Source organism: Chelonia mydas, chromosome 3 (assembly GCF_015237465.2).
Source record: "Chelonia mydas isolate rCheMyd1 chromosome 3, rCheMyd1.pri.v2, whole genome shotgun sequence".
NCBI classification, from domain to species: Eukaryota; Metazoa; Chordata; order Testudines; family Cheloniidae; genus Chelonia; species Chelonia mydas.
The window spans coordinates 158,583,740-158,599,871 of NC_057851.1; the positions used below are offsets into that span (position 1 = coordinate 158,583,740).

A 16,132-nucleotide genomic window follows, 5' to 3' on the forward strand; every position below is an offset into this window, starting at 1 on the left:
TTAATGGTTGTATGGGAGCAAGAGCCTGCAGCATGGAGAATATAATTCTCAAAACATGCTTTTAAAACAGTCTTCACAAATGCAAAATGAGAAATGTAATTGCTAAAAATGACCTGTTCAGCAGACCCTGCAGTACAGCGGACCTGCACGTTGCGCACCTTGATTTGGCGTGTCTGATGGAGTAAACTTTGTTCTTTTGACAAGAAGAAAATGATAATACTTACGTCAGGTATAAAATTCACCAGGTGCTCTACTGTGCTAGCAAGGATTGCTTTATTCGTACATTCTATATTTAGAATAATGTTATAATGGTTAAAAGGTATTTTATTTGACATGAGTCTATTAAAATTGTTTTATCCAATTTCTCAAACACTAAAATTAGTTGAACTTTGTAATATAAGACACTTGCATACTAATACTTTTACACATTTGTCATTTCTCCTAATCCTTACTTTATATGAACAATCACAATCTTTTTGGAATTTTACATTAACAATAACAGTCTCTTGAGACTAAAATTACTGTGTCAAAATCTGAGATTCAATTTTTAAAATCCAAAAAACCTACTATATGGGTATGCAGCAGACACTTTTGGATTTATAACCCATTTACAGTCTCATATTTTTAAAGAGGCAAAGTAGTTTTTATAAGGATCAACTTGAGCATTCTCTGCATTGATTTGTTTTCTCAAAGTGATCACTACGTACAAACAAGCGCACTTCACCAGTCAAATATGTACAAAGAAACAAAAGGTTCACTTTGCAAGGTGTGCAAAAGGAATGCCAAAGCAGCTCAATCAGGTAATAAGTAGCTCTCCCAAAAGATGTAACATTCTTTACCTGCTGCTGAATGGCAATAAACAAAGCCTGAAATTCTTTCCTACCTAAGAAAAAGCAATCACGCTACAGCAGCTAGCCATTCGCCATCGCTACAAACAAGGGAAACAGCACCTGTAAGTAATTTTTTATCATTATAGTGGTGATCAACAAAACCAAATTTCACTGTCACAATAAATAGTTACTAATTTGAGTCCCTCTTTATGCAGCTATATAAGATGCTACTTTTCTAAAACTTGGTTACATAGGTGCTAGTCCAGGGGTGGCCAACCTGTGGCTCTGGAGCCACGTGCGGCTCTTCGGAAGATTCATAGATTCATAGATTCATAGATACTAAGGTCAGAAAGGACCATTATGATCATCTAGTCTGACCTCCTGCACAACGCAGGCCACAGAATTTCACCCACCCACTCCTGCGAAAAGCCTCTCACCCGTGTCTGAGCTATTGACGTCCTCAAATCGTGGTTTAAAGACTTCAAGGAGCAGAGAATCCTCCAGCAAGTGACCCGTACCCCATGCTACAGAGGAAGGCGAAAAACCCCCAGGGCCTCTTCCAATCTGCCCTGGAGGAAAATTCCTTCCCGACCCCAAATATGGCGATCAGCTAAAACCTCAGCATATGGGCAAGATTCACCAGCCAGTTCTGTCTGACCGCGGTCTTTTAGCCAAACTGTGCCGAGCAGTGTGTTCTGGGAACGAGAATCAAATTGTTTTAATCTCTCAACAGCAGAAAGAAACAAGAATGGACGCTGCAGGCTCCAAGGCAGTAACTAGGAGTGACATGGGGAAATGGAGCAAAGGAGAATTTTACACTCAGCACAAGTCAGATTGCCCCAGAGCGAGATGCATCCGGCAGGGGAGGGGACTCCTGCGGGAACCAGGAGACACCACAGTCACAGAGTAGATTCCAATGGCCAAGCGGAAACTGTGCAATCCAAAACACAACCAGGGTGCAAGTGTGATCAAAGAGCTAATTAAAGATAATTAGCTAATTTGTAGGTGGGATGGGGGCAATTATAGGGAATTCATTACATGAAACAAATGCATGGCTGAACATTCTGTATCCCAAGGACTATTTACTTTTCAAAACATTCAAAGCAGTTGAATTTCACACCTGATTCCAACTCCCACCAGGACCCAGCGCTCCAGTGATGTGCAGTCCTCATTCTATAATATGCGGCGCTTGTATAGGCACCGACTCCGGGGCTGGAGCTACAGGTGCCAACTTTCCAATGTGCTGTGGGGGGTGCTCACTGCTCAACCCGTCTCTGCCACAGGTCCTGCCCCCGCTCCACCCCTTCCCGCCCCCTCCCCTGAGCCTGCCGTGCCCTCCCTCCTCCCACTCCCTCTCCGAGCCTCCTGCATGCCACGAAACAGCTGATTGGAAGGGGAGATGCTGGGAGTGGGGTGGGGAGCTGATGGGAGGCTGCTGACATATTACTGTGTCTCTTTGGCAAGGCACATTGGTAAATTCTGGCTCCTTCTCAGGCTCAGGTTGGCCACCTCTGTGCTAGAGTGTAACTTTAAAAAGTGCTGTGTCTAAGGGGTGGTGGGTAATCCTGCAACCACAGGAACAGACCTGAAAACAAAACTGAGTCTCAGACTCTCATTTCCTCCCTTGCTCCCTCTTTTTTCCTGGGGACAGGGTAGATAACTTCACCCACTCTTGTGGAGCGCTTTGTTCCCACTGTGTGTGCCCAGTCAGTTCCTCTGGTCAGCAAGCAGGGGAGGCAGAGCCAGGGCTACTCCCACTCCTTACCCTTCCTGCTTCCTATCCACCCACCTGTGGGAAGTCTCAAGTGAGAGTCAGAGCAGAGCCGAACAGAGGAATAATGGGGGTGATGGGGACTTACTTTCTCTTGCTCCCCAGTGCAGCTGAGTAAGGGCTGTGACAATGGTAGCCCATTGTAACCTGGCTATTGGATGCGGAATTGGCCACAGTGATCCATGGCTTTGTCATATCAAGATGGGAATACTGCTGTGTACGTGGGGCTGTGGCTGACCACCTGGAAGCTTCAGGAGGTGGCTTCCTGCTTCCATAGCAGTGTCTTACTTACTGGACACATTGTGCTTGTACTCCAAAGACTGCAGTAGCTTCCAGTTAATTTCCAGGTCCGTTTCAAGGTGTTGGTTTGATCTATAAAGCTCTTTATGGGTAGGATCCTGGATATTTTAGAAATCACCTGTCTTGTGTTCTTTGTCCCAAGAGTTCAGACCACCTGTGACTGTCTGCGCTAAGAGTCTCAAAATTTGTACATCTGTATTTTCTTAGTCAGTGGTTTTCAACCTTTTTTTCATTTGAGGACCCCTAAAAGATTTCTAATGGAGGTGTGGACCTCTTTGGAAGTCTTAGGCATAGTCTGCAGACCCCCAGAGGTCCGTGGATCACAGGTTGAAAACCACTGTTCTGTGGTAACAACAACCTTTCACAGACCCCTTAGATGTAGTCCGTGGTCCCCAGGGGTCCACAGATCACAGGTTGAAAACCACTGATCTTAGCAGAGGACCTTCAGTTGTATTATGCACTTCCCATAGTTCATCAGAGCCAGTATCTGTTGCTCTTCTGGGATGCTGGACATACTGTTAGGGTTTTCCTGTAATCGGGTGTGTTAAGCAGGAAGGGTTCAATTTTCTCTTCCTGTGGGCAGGGGAGTATTTTCTCATTGGTTTAATCTGGACTCTTATTTTTGTTAGGTGTTTTAATTCTATTGTATGTGCGTCTATAAAGCTGGGGAAAGGCTCACTGTATTCACATGGGCTATGAAGCTGACCATGGGCACTTGGTGTCTTGTCACAGTTGGATAATGTCTCTCCCATTTCATCCTACATCATTTTAATTTGTTTAATTTATATTTAAAAACTTCTATAACTTTTAAAATCCTTTTACTTATCAGCCGAGTTGAATAATACCCTCAGCAGAGCTAAGTGCTATGTAGCGCTGAGAATCCCAAAGTTGTTTCCATGTGATGGCTGCTGGTTGGCCTGGCTGAGCTGTAGGTTAGAGGGAACTGAGTGTTCACATTCCAGAAAGGAACTGGCCCTCAGCATGATGACTTCAAGGTTCTGTAAAGTGCTGATAGTGGAAACAACAGACAAGGTGCAGGTAGTAGAAAAATTAAGTGTCCAGTTTGTCTAGTGTTGCAGTCATTTGACTTGGCAGGAAGAAGCTCTCCCAAAGTCTCATGGGTATTGCCATTACTGCCTGGGTTTTCATTAGTGTAATTGTACAAATATTCTGCTAATTTGCAGCATTCTTTTATGGGGCAATACTTTTTTTATGTATCACATTTCTTTAGGGCATATCAGCTTTCAACTTCACTTTGCAGGAAGAGACTTCTTGTTATATCTACATCCATATTGATTCCTGGGATGTGTTCTGAGGCATATTTACCATAGCCTTTATCAATAGTTTAAAATATTTGTATTTATTGATTGGCAGAGTCTTTGATTAAGGGAAAAAAAGGTAAACATAAATTAAATATTCAGGTAAAGATTAGAGTATAATTGTCAAACTTAAGTAGTGAAGAAAATGTATCTGTCTCATTTCTGTAGGAAAATGTGGAAAGACTGCAGCAGAAATATACATTCTGTAGTTTGAGTTTTATTCTGTTCTTTTAGACAGATTTAGGACCAAATCCTCAGGTTCTTACCCAGGCAATTTCCCACTGACTTCTAGTTATGGAGGCTCCCGTGGCAGGGGGACCCATGCAATTCTGCTTCACAAGTGGGGTAGGTTTATTGCTGCTTGAAAAATTTTTATTAAAATATTCTTTTTGAAAGAAAATGGGAAAGTCTTTGTGGAAAATGTCCATTTTCATTGAAATATTTTGGGTTTTCATTCAAAAATCGGAACATGTTTTGGTTTTCAAGTTTTCTACAAAAACCTCATTTTTTTTTTTTGATAAAAACCAAAACCACTTTCATTTTAATTTAAGCTTTTCCTGGCAAGGTCAAGGCAGAATTCTGGGTGGGGGACATAAGGAGCTGGGGAGCCAACACCTCGTTCATGGACCATGTCTGCTGCCACTCTGTGGCCTCAGAAGGCAGGAATTTCCCCCCACAAATCTGCTGGGATTCCAAGCACAGGCAGAGGAGTTCTCCCTAAACAATCTGTTCCACCTTGTAGTCTCTTGAGTATGTTTCCCAGGTCTGAAGAAGTGCTCTGTGTAGCTTGAAACCTCATCTCTCCCACTACTAGGAGTTGGTCCAATAAAAGGTATTACCTCACCCACCTTGTCTCTCTCATATCATGGGACCAACACAGGTACAACAACACTGCATATAACATATGTCCAGCTTGCCTATTCAGTTGCTTGCATTCCTTGTGCCTTAGAGATTCAGCCTTACCTGGGAGATATCCAAGAGAGGAGTCAGGTAAATTGAAGACTGCACTGCCCGGTAGGAGTCCTGGCCATTCCTCACCACTTTTGTAAAAGCTAACACCCACCATAGCTAGCCATGTGGAGTGTTTTCCCTCCCTGAACTCTAGGACTAGTTGTGCTAGGCCCCTCTGGAGAAGGCACAAAAAGGATCCTCTTGGAATCTTTTGTGTATGTACCAATCTGCATGGACCCACCACAGTTTGACCTTTAGAATGAAGAGAAATGTTACATTGTCCAGATATGTCCCTGCTGTGTGATCCAGTCCCTGTAGTGGCATTTCTTCTTCAGAGAATATGAAGTACAGTACAATACAATGCTCTTTCCTTCTGTCTTCTCTGTATTATGCATAACTGAAGTAAGGGAGGGATAATAGGATGGGGGTCTTTCTCCTGTTCATCCCTTGTTCGGATTCAGCCCAACTAAAGTTGTCACCATCTCACAGCTAGAGATGGGCAAGAAATGGTTTTCCCCCCAGTGAAAATTTTTGAGATTTTAAAAAATTTGTCCTTGCATTGGGATGAAACTTTTTTTTTGATGTTTTCATAACAAATAAGAGGCAGAGAGACCCATAGGCTGCTAGTAAGGGCACTTACCTGGGAAGTGAGATGGGACTTGACCCTGGGTCTCTCACTTCCCAAGTAAGTGCCCAGCCACTAAGCTATGGGGTATTATGGAGTCTCTAGCTCTCTGCCTCGCTCTCTGATTTTGACCAGAAATCCCATCCTGGGCCTGAGAAACTCTTTTGTCCAAACTGGTACATTGCATGAAAAGTTTCAGTTTTGACAAACTGGGCATTTTCCAACGAAAAACATTTAGTCAGAAATTCCCAATCAGCCCTACGAAGAGCAGGTCAGTGCCTTAGACAAGTTGCTCATTTCAGTCCACTTTCTAGCAGATGTCTTTCACATTACCAAAAGTCCTGTCACTAATTAGTACCAGCAGACAGGCCATGGACTGAATAGACATTGAGAATACCCTTAGGCCAAAAAATGGCCTCTCCAAGTAAGGATGAGGCAGACTGGCAGAGCAGCTTGTACTGCCCTTTCCCATCCTATGTGGAAGTGGCCCAGCTGCACGCAGGAAATGTCTAATCTAAGGCTATTAATAAGCATCTGAGTATCAACCTGTTCTTCAGTTTTGACTGTCACCATGTAGATACTGTGAGGAAACGACAACCTGCCCAAAGCATACTGCTCTCAGAGGTACGCAATGAGAGAGGTGTATTATTATGCTCATAATTTTGATAAGACATCCCCTCTCCCCAATGATGTACCTGCATGATGAAACTCATGCCAAATTATCACTCCCTTTAGAGGTATGAAATTAGACTGAAAACACTATTCGTTTTAAATGCTGCCAAATCCTGGATCTTTAGGCTTAAGCAAAAAACCAAGTGCTGATGAATGCTGCAAAAGTTGTACTATTCTGTGTTTATTCTAGCCAGCCCGGACGTGCCCAGGCCAACCTTTGCACAGCTATTTAGGCAGTTTCCTAATGCCAGGCACATAGCAATCCAAGCCAAGAAGAGGGAGGCATGGAGATAGGGGTCATGGAAGGGTCAAGGTTATGCACTAAAACAAATTGACCTTGTCCCTGGCTCCTAAGCCTCACAGTAGAATGCCTCCCTGCTGCTCAACCTTTGCAGGACTTGCAGCTGTTCTGCAAAGTGTTCAGGTGTGCGTTTTTTGGGATCTAGGATCAGGACGCCAGAGCTGTGTGCCCCAATATTTCTCTTCTGACTGGGGCTTGCAGGGGAAGGGTGTAGCTCATGAGCTTTCAGAGAAGCACCATGTATGTCAACACAGAACTTCCCATTCAAACAAGACAACTTGCTTCTGCTTGTAACATAGAATTAAATGTGTCATGAAGGTGTACTGCACACACAGAAGGCCAGCTCCTCGGCTGGTGTAAATCAACCACTGCAATCAGTGGAGTGACACTGATTTACACCAGCTGAGATTCAGGCCCAAAGGGTATCTAAAAACCATGGCTGCAGTGAGCTACCTATGTTCATGGCTTAGGAATGGTCATATCTCTCAAGAGGTGGAGCCCAGCAGAGTTACAGTCAATTATTACTGGTAATTTTTCATGAGAGGGGAAAAAATGGTTTATTCCATCTCTCTTCTGGGGTATTTGTATTAATACTACATTTAGCTATAATAACAATTATATGTATTCTGGACATCACAATGTTTACAACCATTTTGACATAGTTTTACATTTACATAACTATATACATGTTTTGTGTGCGTGGTATCGAGTGCTTAATCTTTCTTCTTTTGTCTGTAAAATTTCAGCCCTATTTACATTATTTTATGCTTCACATACTATATTTTTTGAAGTTACACCTGCAGATTATTATCTGTGTTCCATCAGCATAAATGCTTCAGGATCAGCACTTTTCTGTTCTCCCATGAAAAGTGATGAGGATTTGCAGTGGCTTAGGTCATATGATCTGTCTCAGTGCTGTCTTATACAGACACCAGAAGCGGGGAGAGAAAGTGAGTGCTATTTTGGCCACACTTTTTTGAATTCCCTGTGCAGATGCTTTGCATATTTCACAGCAGAATTAGTAACAGTAATCATTGTGGAATATTGAAAATGTCCCTGCGTGTGGCTGCTATTAGCACTGGATGATGACAAACTTGTTCCATCCATTTGACACCACAAAAAGTCCACGTGTTGCAGAGCTGTGTGGTTCTGAAGTGATTAACATCATGGGAATGAGCAAAACTTGGCTTCAGTACCTGAGACTTTCTCAGTCTGACATGCAATACTGTTAGCAGGCTGTATAAGGTACAGTAGATCCCTAAACCACAGCACTGTTTTACACCTTGTACTCTGAGGAGAACTTGTCAAATACATTCCTTTTTATACCAACTACATGTATTCCTGATCTTTACATACCCAGTTTAGCAACAGTCCATTTTAAATATGTGGTCTGCATATCTAAGCAGTCTTTCTAAAGTATCATTTGATGAATCCTAAACAGTAACATTGACTCATACTCTGAAAAAAATTGCAAGCTTTTCTTTCACTTGAAACAGAAGTTTGCATCAGTAGCTCAGTAAAACTGGTGGTAACTCAGTAATACCCATAAAAACCTGTGTTTAGGGAATAATTAGACTTGCTTACAGAGCAATAGTGAAAGACTTGTTAGCGCAATTGTTTTGGGTTTTTTTTAGTATCTGTAGAATGACTAAGATATATGGAAACAAAACAGTTTTGCATACAGAGATGTTGTGTAGGCCTTAGCTGTGACTACCATGTTATTTAACTCTTGGTTATATTTGTTTTCCACGCAACTGACCTAAAATAGTGCTACCTTAAAAAAGTAGCTTTCAAATATTTGTTTTCCTGATTAAACTGCCAGAAAGGTGGGAATGATCAAAAGCACACAATGTCCAGGAGATAAAGAGCAGGATTTTCCAGAGCATGAATGATGGCTTTAACATCTGTACTCTAGATAATTATAAATGCTATGGGGATGATTGATTAGTTTCATTACATGTCTTTTTAAAGGTATCACATGTCTTTCTGTTGCAAATCTCAGTTTCACTACTTTGGTTTATAGAATTTAATGTGGAATTGGAATGTGAACTCCACACCACAGTATTGAAAATGTTCAATATTTTTAAAATTTCAACCTTTTATTGAGTAAATCGTGGTTTATATGTGACCTGCAACTAATGAAGCAGCAGAGGAAGAGGCTAGAATGCTATTAGAAGTCGCTATGTGAATCCGATCAGCTCCAGCATGGGGGTATGATTTATCACCTGTGCAATTCCAGTGAGGCCAAATGAGTTGAATGGGTGATGCTAAATAGGATTTGGTCCAGAGAGCTTTAACACTCGAGGCTGTTGCCATGCTGGAACCAAACAGGTGTCCTTTCCCTCTCTAAAAGCCAAATCCTCAGGTCCTTACTCAGTGTGACGCTAGTGGGAGTTTTTGGCCCCAAATAAAGACTGAGTAGAAACTGAATAAGGACCTGAAGATTTGGCCTTATACCGGCAAAACTGTTCAGAGTTACAGATACACTAATGAATCACAAACTCCCCAGCTCTGCAAGGGTATCATTTTTCCCAACTGTGAAGAATGTTTAATTTGGGGGGGGGGAAATTGGTAATATCTGCAGTGATCTGTCTGGATGCAGTGTAGGGTCAGGCACTAACAAACACTCACCTTTCTTTGGAGGAGCTCCATCTGGAGGAACTCTATGAGGGAGAAGAGGTCCTGTGGCCCACCTCCAGTGAGTCAGCTCTGCAGATGGCAACAGTTCATCTCCTTTTCATCTAGCCCAAATTCTGCTGTCACCATATCTGACCAGCACCTACAGCAACTCTTGTCTCATCCTTGGTCCTTCAGCCTCTCTGTGTATTCATCCACTACAGCCTGATGGCAGCACAACTCACTGGGTTAGGACACCTTTGTCTAGGCCCCCTGGCCAAGACTGAGAGGGAGTTATAGATTCCAGAAACACTTTACCCTTCAGCACTGCTCCTGAGAAGTTATAGGGCTCTTTCCTTCAGGAGCATTTGCATGAAAATATCCAGACAACAGTAACATTAACCAAAAACCAAGATTTATTATCACACAGAGAGAATGGAAAGAAAAGAACAGACATTTGCTTAACATCTCTAGATTTGCACTTTTCATAAGCTAAGCTAGGTAAAAATCCTCAGCCTGGTTACAGAGAAAAAGGAAAAGTGAATAACATAGTTTTCATGAAAGCAGTTCTCTCTTCCTTTGGTCAAACTGTCGCCATTGCTTGCTGACTGATAGCAGCTCTTTACTTCATTCAGAGATCTCTTGTATCAAGCCCACTTGTCCAGACGTATGGCAGCCATCCCTATTCTCCAAACCAGTTACCTACGCATACAACAGCAGTGTTGCAAGCTCTTGCAATTTTATTGCAAGTTTCTTGGTCCATGGTATTTTTCTTAAAGCCCCAGATCCTGGATTCATTTGCTGGCATAAGAATCTCAGCTTTCACATTGTTGTTTTAAAAAAACCAAGTTTCTAGCCCTCTTGGTTATGGACAAAAGCCTGAAGACATGAACCCTCAACGTTCCAGAAGTAAAAAAATAAAACCAAACAAACAAACCCCAAAATGTATTATTTTTAAAATTGCATGATTTTTAAGCTAGTCTTATGATTTTTGAATATTTGAGTTTGGTAAAATGGCGAAAGAGTTTGGGACTAGCTCCTTTCTCTGAGACGAGTCACTGAGGTTACAAAACCCTTAACGATGATTAAAGGTTTTGCGACCTGTTTGAGAACCATATTTCACAGATCCGTATGCATGTCTCTATCCCAGCCAGTTTCTGAATTGTGCTTTCAAATAGGCAGATGGACATTTTCCTCAGTCCTGCCCTTGCCCCATTTTCCATTGTCATGAACTATAAATGAGGGATGGAGGTGTAACTCCACTGTCCCAATTTGTTTTCTCTGTGTCAGCCTGAGGATGGACCTGGGCGGGAGCAACCTGCCTGAAAACTGAACCAGCCAAAATGACATTGATGGGCTAGGGGGTTCACAGGAGACTGGAGGGGGATTCTGCTTGTATTTTCTATTGGAAGTGTCATGCTACCCTTTGCCAACATGATGTGCAACCTTAAGGTCCTATTGAATCCTTCTCTACTTCTGGCTGTGCAGATCACAGCTCTGGCCCTTAGTGCTTTTTTCCCATTTGTGGATGACTAGGAGATTGACTTTTTTCCTTCTGAATGTAGCCTTTGCCAGAGTCATCCAAGACTTTGACATCTCTAGGTGGGATTAATGTAGTTAACTCTAATTGGCCCTGTGATTGATGAGCATCTGGAAGTGTGGATGATACAGGACTTGTCTGTTCATCTTCTGAAGAGGTTAGGTCATCATGGGCACTGAACACCTGTGTTCCACATGCCGCACTAGCTATCTATTAGACTGGGTGTAATTTAAGCTGCTTGTGATCATCTCTAAAGCCTTTGGCCTGGGACCAAGTTATTTAGAGAACCAACTCCTAGTCTTACGCTACATCATGACAACTGAGGAAAGCTGAGGCATTATTGCTGTGAGTTTCTGAGTTTCATTTATCTCTGGCAGACCATTCTTATTGAAGGAGCCACATCTTAGGAACTCATTTCCCAGAATTCTTTGCCAGAGTCTGAGCAACAGATCATTCCACTTTTTTGCTCAGTTAGACTTTTTAGGGTTTTGTCTACACTAGACTTCTGTATTTGGACTGAGCCCTAAGGTAAAAGGTAAACATTTGTAGAGTGGAATAAATATTTGAGAATTGTTCACAGGAGCCTTTACAAATGTGTGAACTGCCTCGAGTTAATTGGCAATCAGGTAAAAATGTCCAGTGTAGACATACACCGAGTGGACACGGAGCATGGGATTTGCAAAGGTGCTTAGGGCTTGCCCAACTCTGCTTCCACTGAATTCGCTTTTACAAAAGAGTATCATTATCCCTGTTTTACAGATGGGAAACTGAGGCAGAGAGAGGTGAAATGACTTGCCCCAGGTCACTGAGCAGGCCAGTAGCAGAGCCAGTAATTGCACTGGAGTCTCTTGAGGCCCAGTCCAGTGCTCTACCCAGTAGGCCAAAGTTGAATGCTTTTGTAAACCCTACCCTTGAACTTTCCCCCTGTAGCTGGCTGTTTTAGAGAGGTAAATGGGATGCTGATCCTGTGAAGTCAACCATTTTTTGACCCTAGACAATATTTTTGAATGTTTTATGGAAAATGCCTAGTTATAATTCTGACAGGCGTTAAGTACATCAAACAATGAAAATGTTCAGCCTAACTTTTACCTGCACTAGCTGTTTGGTACTGTTTTTAAAGGGACATTCTCAGGTTAAAACTATAGAGAGAGAATATTACAACTGAGAGAATGTTAAAAGTCAGAATTTGAAGGGAGCTTCCACTCAGCCTTTCTTTTTCAGTGCTCACAATCTTGGTAAAGAGAGATGTATCTCAATGGGACGTCGAAGTTCCGAAACATCTACTTGACATCAACTGTGCTTGCAGTTATTTATACCTGCACATTGAAGATGCCAAAAACGAAGCTAGGTTTTAAAAATATGGCCCATCAACCTATTTTGATTTTTCACTAGTCTCTCTGTGGTTCCCATGAACTAGCACAGAGCTTCTATGTTTAAATTTTAAAAAATGGTTTATAGTGACTTTAATTGTAAAATCATTTCTATTAACATTCAGTTTTCTAAAAATCTTTAAAAAAACAACAGAATATAACTAAACGACCTAACTCTGTCCCTTTAATATCCTATCACTTTGTTCTTTTTAAACAACTGGTTTAAACACCGGGGTGTAGATTAGGCACAAGGGACAATCCCTGCAATTTTAGATCATTGGTGAGACTATGAGATGTACTCTATGCTGCATTTATTGTATATCTTTGAAAACACAGAGGACTTTACCTCAGAAGTGTATGTCTTGGGTTTGTCCACATTTGTGAGAATGTTAATACTGTGTTGTGGGAATAGTGCTGCGCTCCCTGTTATCATGCAAGCAATTGCTAACTGTAGACCTCTGACTTTGTAATTTGTTCTTTATGGACTAGCCTGCAGCCAATAAGCAAAATCAATAGTCTTTGCTGAAAAGTAAGCAAGTGCCAGTGTGTTATGTGACAGGTGAAGATACATGTGCTTACCAGGGGTCAGGGGGCCACATCAAATTTCTCTCTGACTTCTTTTCAAAAAGCTAAATCCATTTAGGGAGCATTCGTCATTGGAAAATGTTGCAGTGGGGAATTAGGCAGGCTCCTACTCTTCTTTTCTCATTTAACGATGTTTGTTTTCAACAGCCTGTTCAATAATGTCACTGAGAAGAAATTATGTGAGAAGAATAAAGTGCTTATAGTCTATTTATTTATTCATTCATTTCTGCAGAATAACACTAGCTGTTGCATTCTCATGTTTATTAATACTATTGTGGTAGTCCAAACATTTGTTTGTTCTCGTCTCCCTTTGAAAAAAATAAGGTGGGACTCATGGCAGTATGGAACTGATTACCTCCAGTTTAAGTCTGAGGTGAAGGTTGTACAGGATTGATGGGAGCTATATATTTCTATAAGCTACCATTCTCTGTATTTGAATAGGATGTAAATATAGTCCATCATCTCTGTACTGCTGAGAGATTGGAAAGCTTTTTGTTTTTCAAATTGGAATGATCGGACTTGAGGCATATCAGAAAAAGCTTTAAAAGAAAAAAGCTCTAGTGGGCTAAAATAGATTTAGATGGACTTCGTTAAATGGGCTTATCATCTTAGAGATTTTACCACCACAATTCCCTTCCCCCCCGCCCCCGCATCAACTAAGAATGTGACTGTTCCGGCTATTAGGGTTATTAGGCTATTAGTATTTGAAAGTTCAGGTTATTAGGGAAACCGAATCCAGTCAAAAAGCCTCGCCTCTCAACGTGATGTTAAACTGTAACTAAACACACTGGCAGGTGTTTTTAATATTAAATTCTGAAAGGGGGCGGAACAACCCAGCAACTCAACAGAGCACCAGTAACTTTTTCAAAAGTGCCTAAGTGATTTAGGCTCCTATGTCCTATTTTAAAATGTGGCTTAGACATTTACAAGTGTAAATCCTACTGATTTTTATTCAATGAGTTTTAGGGTCCTACATGCCTAAGTCGCTTTTGAAAATGGGACAAAAGCTCCTAAATCACTTAAGCACTTCTGAAAATGTTTCCCCTCATCTAATGAAAATGAAAGAAGCCTTAGTACCATAGTCTGAATTTTAGTGACCACAGTTGCTCCATTTGACAGCCTGGCTTGCTGCCATTATGTTACCACATCTACCTGCATACATCTGGTCAAGAAAAGATGATAGTTACCATTCAGTTACGATCAGATTAGAGGTTTCCTACAGGAAAGCAGAATTTAAAAAAAACAATCAGATTGCTGTTTTAAAAATCCAAATTTCTGTTGTGCCATGTTTGATTCTAACATGTAATATAACCAATCCTAATTTTTCTTTCCAGACTTTGCTTTCTTTATACAAATATTTTTTTCTCCGACTATTAAAAGCATTAGAATTAATATTTTCTCTCAGCTGTGCACTGCCTTTGAAGATGCTGAATTACTGGATGCAGTTTTCCAGCAGCCTTTGGAACTGGGTACTGCTACACTGTGCCCACACCAGGCTCTGGGATTTTATGAGCTGCTTTTGAACCTGTGTGTTATCTAGTGAGTAGTTGTCTTGCAACGGTATTGGGAAGAAATAAGAAAAACTTCCAAGCTGACTCATGGGGGTCCTATAACACACTGTAATGGAGAGGCCAAAAAAAAAAAAAAGCCCTTTGTCAGCCTGAAAACAAACAAAACCCACATTGGTGCTTTTTTAGTCTGCAGGCTGCAAACATTAAAATAAGGTTGGAGTTTCAGCTGTCAGAGTTTTGGACTATGGAAATTTTCTTTGCCACTGAATCCTGTCAGTGTGTCTGTTTGTCCCATTTTCTATGCCCTTTGTGCATTATATGATAAGAACAAAGATTTTGCATATTTTTAAACAGTGTTGTTTTTATTGGATGTAATGCTAGATTCTAACACCTTAGAATTTTGGTAGGAATTTTGGCAAAATAGGGATCTGGATTCTGATGTCACAGGTGGCTGTCCCTTGGTGAGTGAGTCCATGTGGCAGGCTGCAGACAAAATGGGAATTACTAATCTCTCCACCCATTGTTTATAAAAATATAGATATGAGGATTTATTGGTAATCTAAGGAAAAAACAAAACCAAAGTACTAGAACAACACTACTTCTGTTATACAAAGACAAGAAATAGTGACTTTGGGTCTTTTCTGAGTTCCTCGTTGCACAGGGCCTAGGTTAAACCTAAGATTTACCAGCTCAGCTCTTTTTTTAATGAGGTCTTAAACCTTTCCCCCAATAAACATATACCCTCTTACAGGCTGTTTTCCCTCACAAATGGCAAGTTTTGTGACCTCATACTGCTGATACAGCCTAAGTGCTGCATCATTGCTAACAAACACCGACTGAGCCAAAAGAGTCTCTACCCCTTTTGCAAATGGCTGCTGGTCTCAAGAGAAGACTAATGTGTATCCTGGGGCTTTCACAGCCACAGACCTCATTGCAGTGCCCCATCTCTATGCCATCCGTGCATCGGAACGTCAGATCCATACTCCCTTGAAATTTCCCAAAGTTCAAATCTAGAACCAGACTTGGTCCCTTGAACTTATCTGTAGGTCTTATGCTATGGTGCAATGTATGTGAACTTTCTGAGGTTACTATTCAGCATCTCCATCTGAACTTCAATTCAGTGTTTGGCTGGGAGACGGTTAGTTTGGCTACAGATCTTTCTTTTAATGTTCATAGAATCCTATCAGTTTTTGTCTTGGCTTTCTTTTGTTTGTTTCATAAATTGTGGGTGCCTCAATAAAAGAAATTAACAGCAAAATAACTCATTCTCTCTCTCTGTTCTTATCCTGCTACCAGAACATAACACATACTACTTACAACAACTCCTATCATTTTTTGTGTGACAGGCAGTGCTACCCATTTGGTATGAGACACTGAGAGAGAGACATAGATAACAGTTTGGAAGTAACACAAGGTATAATAGTTAAAATAATTAGCCTGACGTTTGAACGTGACAGTGTTCTTCACAATTTGACATTGTTGGAATTTTAATCTGACAGTTGCTTGGCCCTTGTACCTTAAATTCAACTTTTGGTTGCAATTTTCCAAATGATCAGATGTAACGTATTTTTAGAATGTCCTTGATTATGCATCTTAAAACCTAACAATCTTTTTTTAATCTCTCTCATTGCAATTTTCCCCTTTGTTTCTCACTTTCCTGCTGCCTAACACGCCAGATACTAGCACGACAGCATGCTAGTTACAAGGGCAGTATAAAGGCCTAGAGAGAATAGACAAAATA

At 41.3% G+C, this 16,132-nt stretch overlaps 1 protein-coding gene across 1 annotated transcript in view; it reads left to right on the forward strand.

Annotated features, from left to right (window-relative positions):
- Window positions 1-929: 929 nt before the first annotated feature.
- ESRRG (estrogen related receptor gamma) overlaps window positions 930-16,132 on the forward strand; it is a 533,318-nt gene continuing 518,115 nt past the window's right edge. The window contains exon 1 of the mRNA XM_043543651.1: window positions 930-952. The gene's annotated coding sequence lies outside the window, so the exon portion shown is untranslated. The remainder of the gene's footprint in view (window positions 953-16,132) is intronic.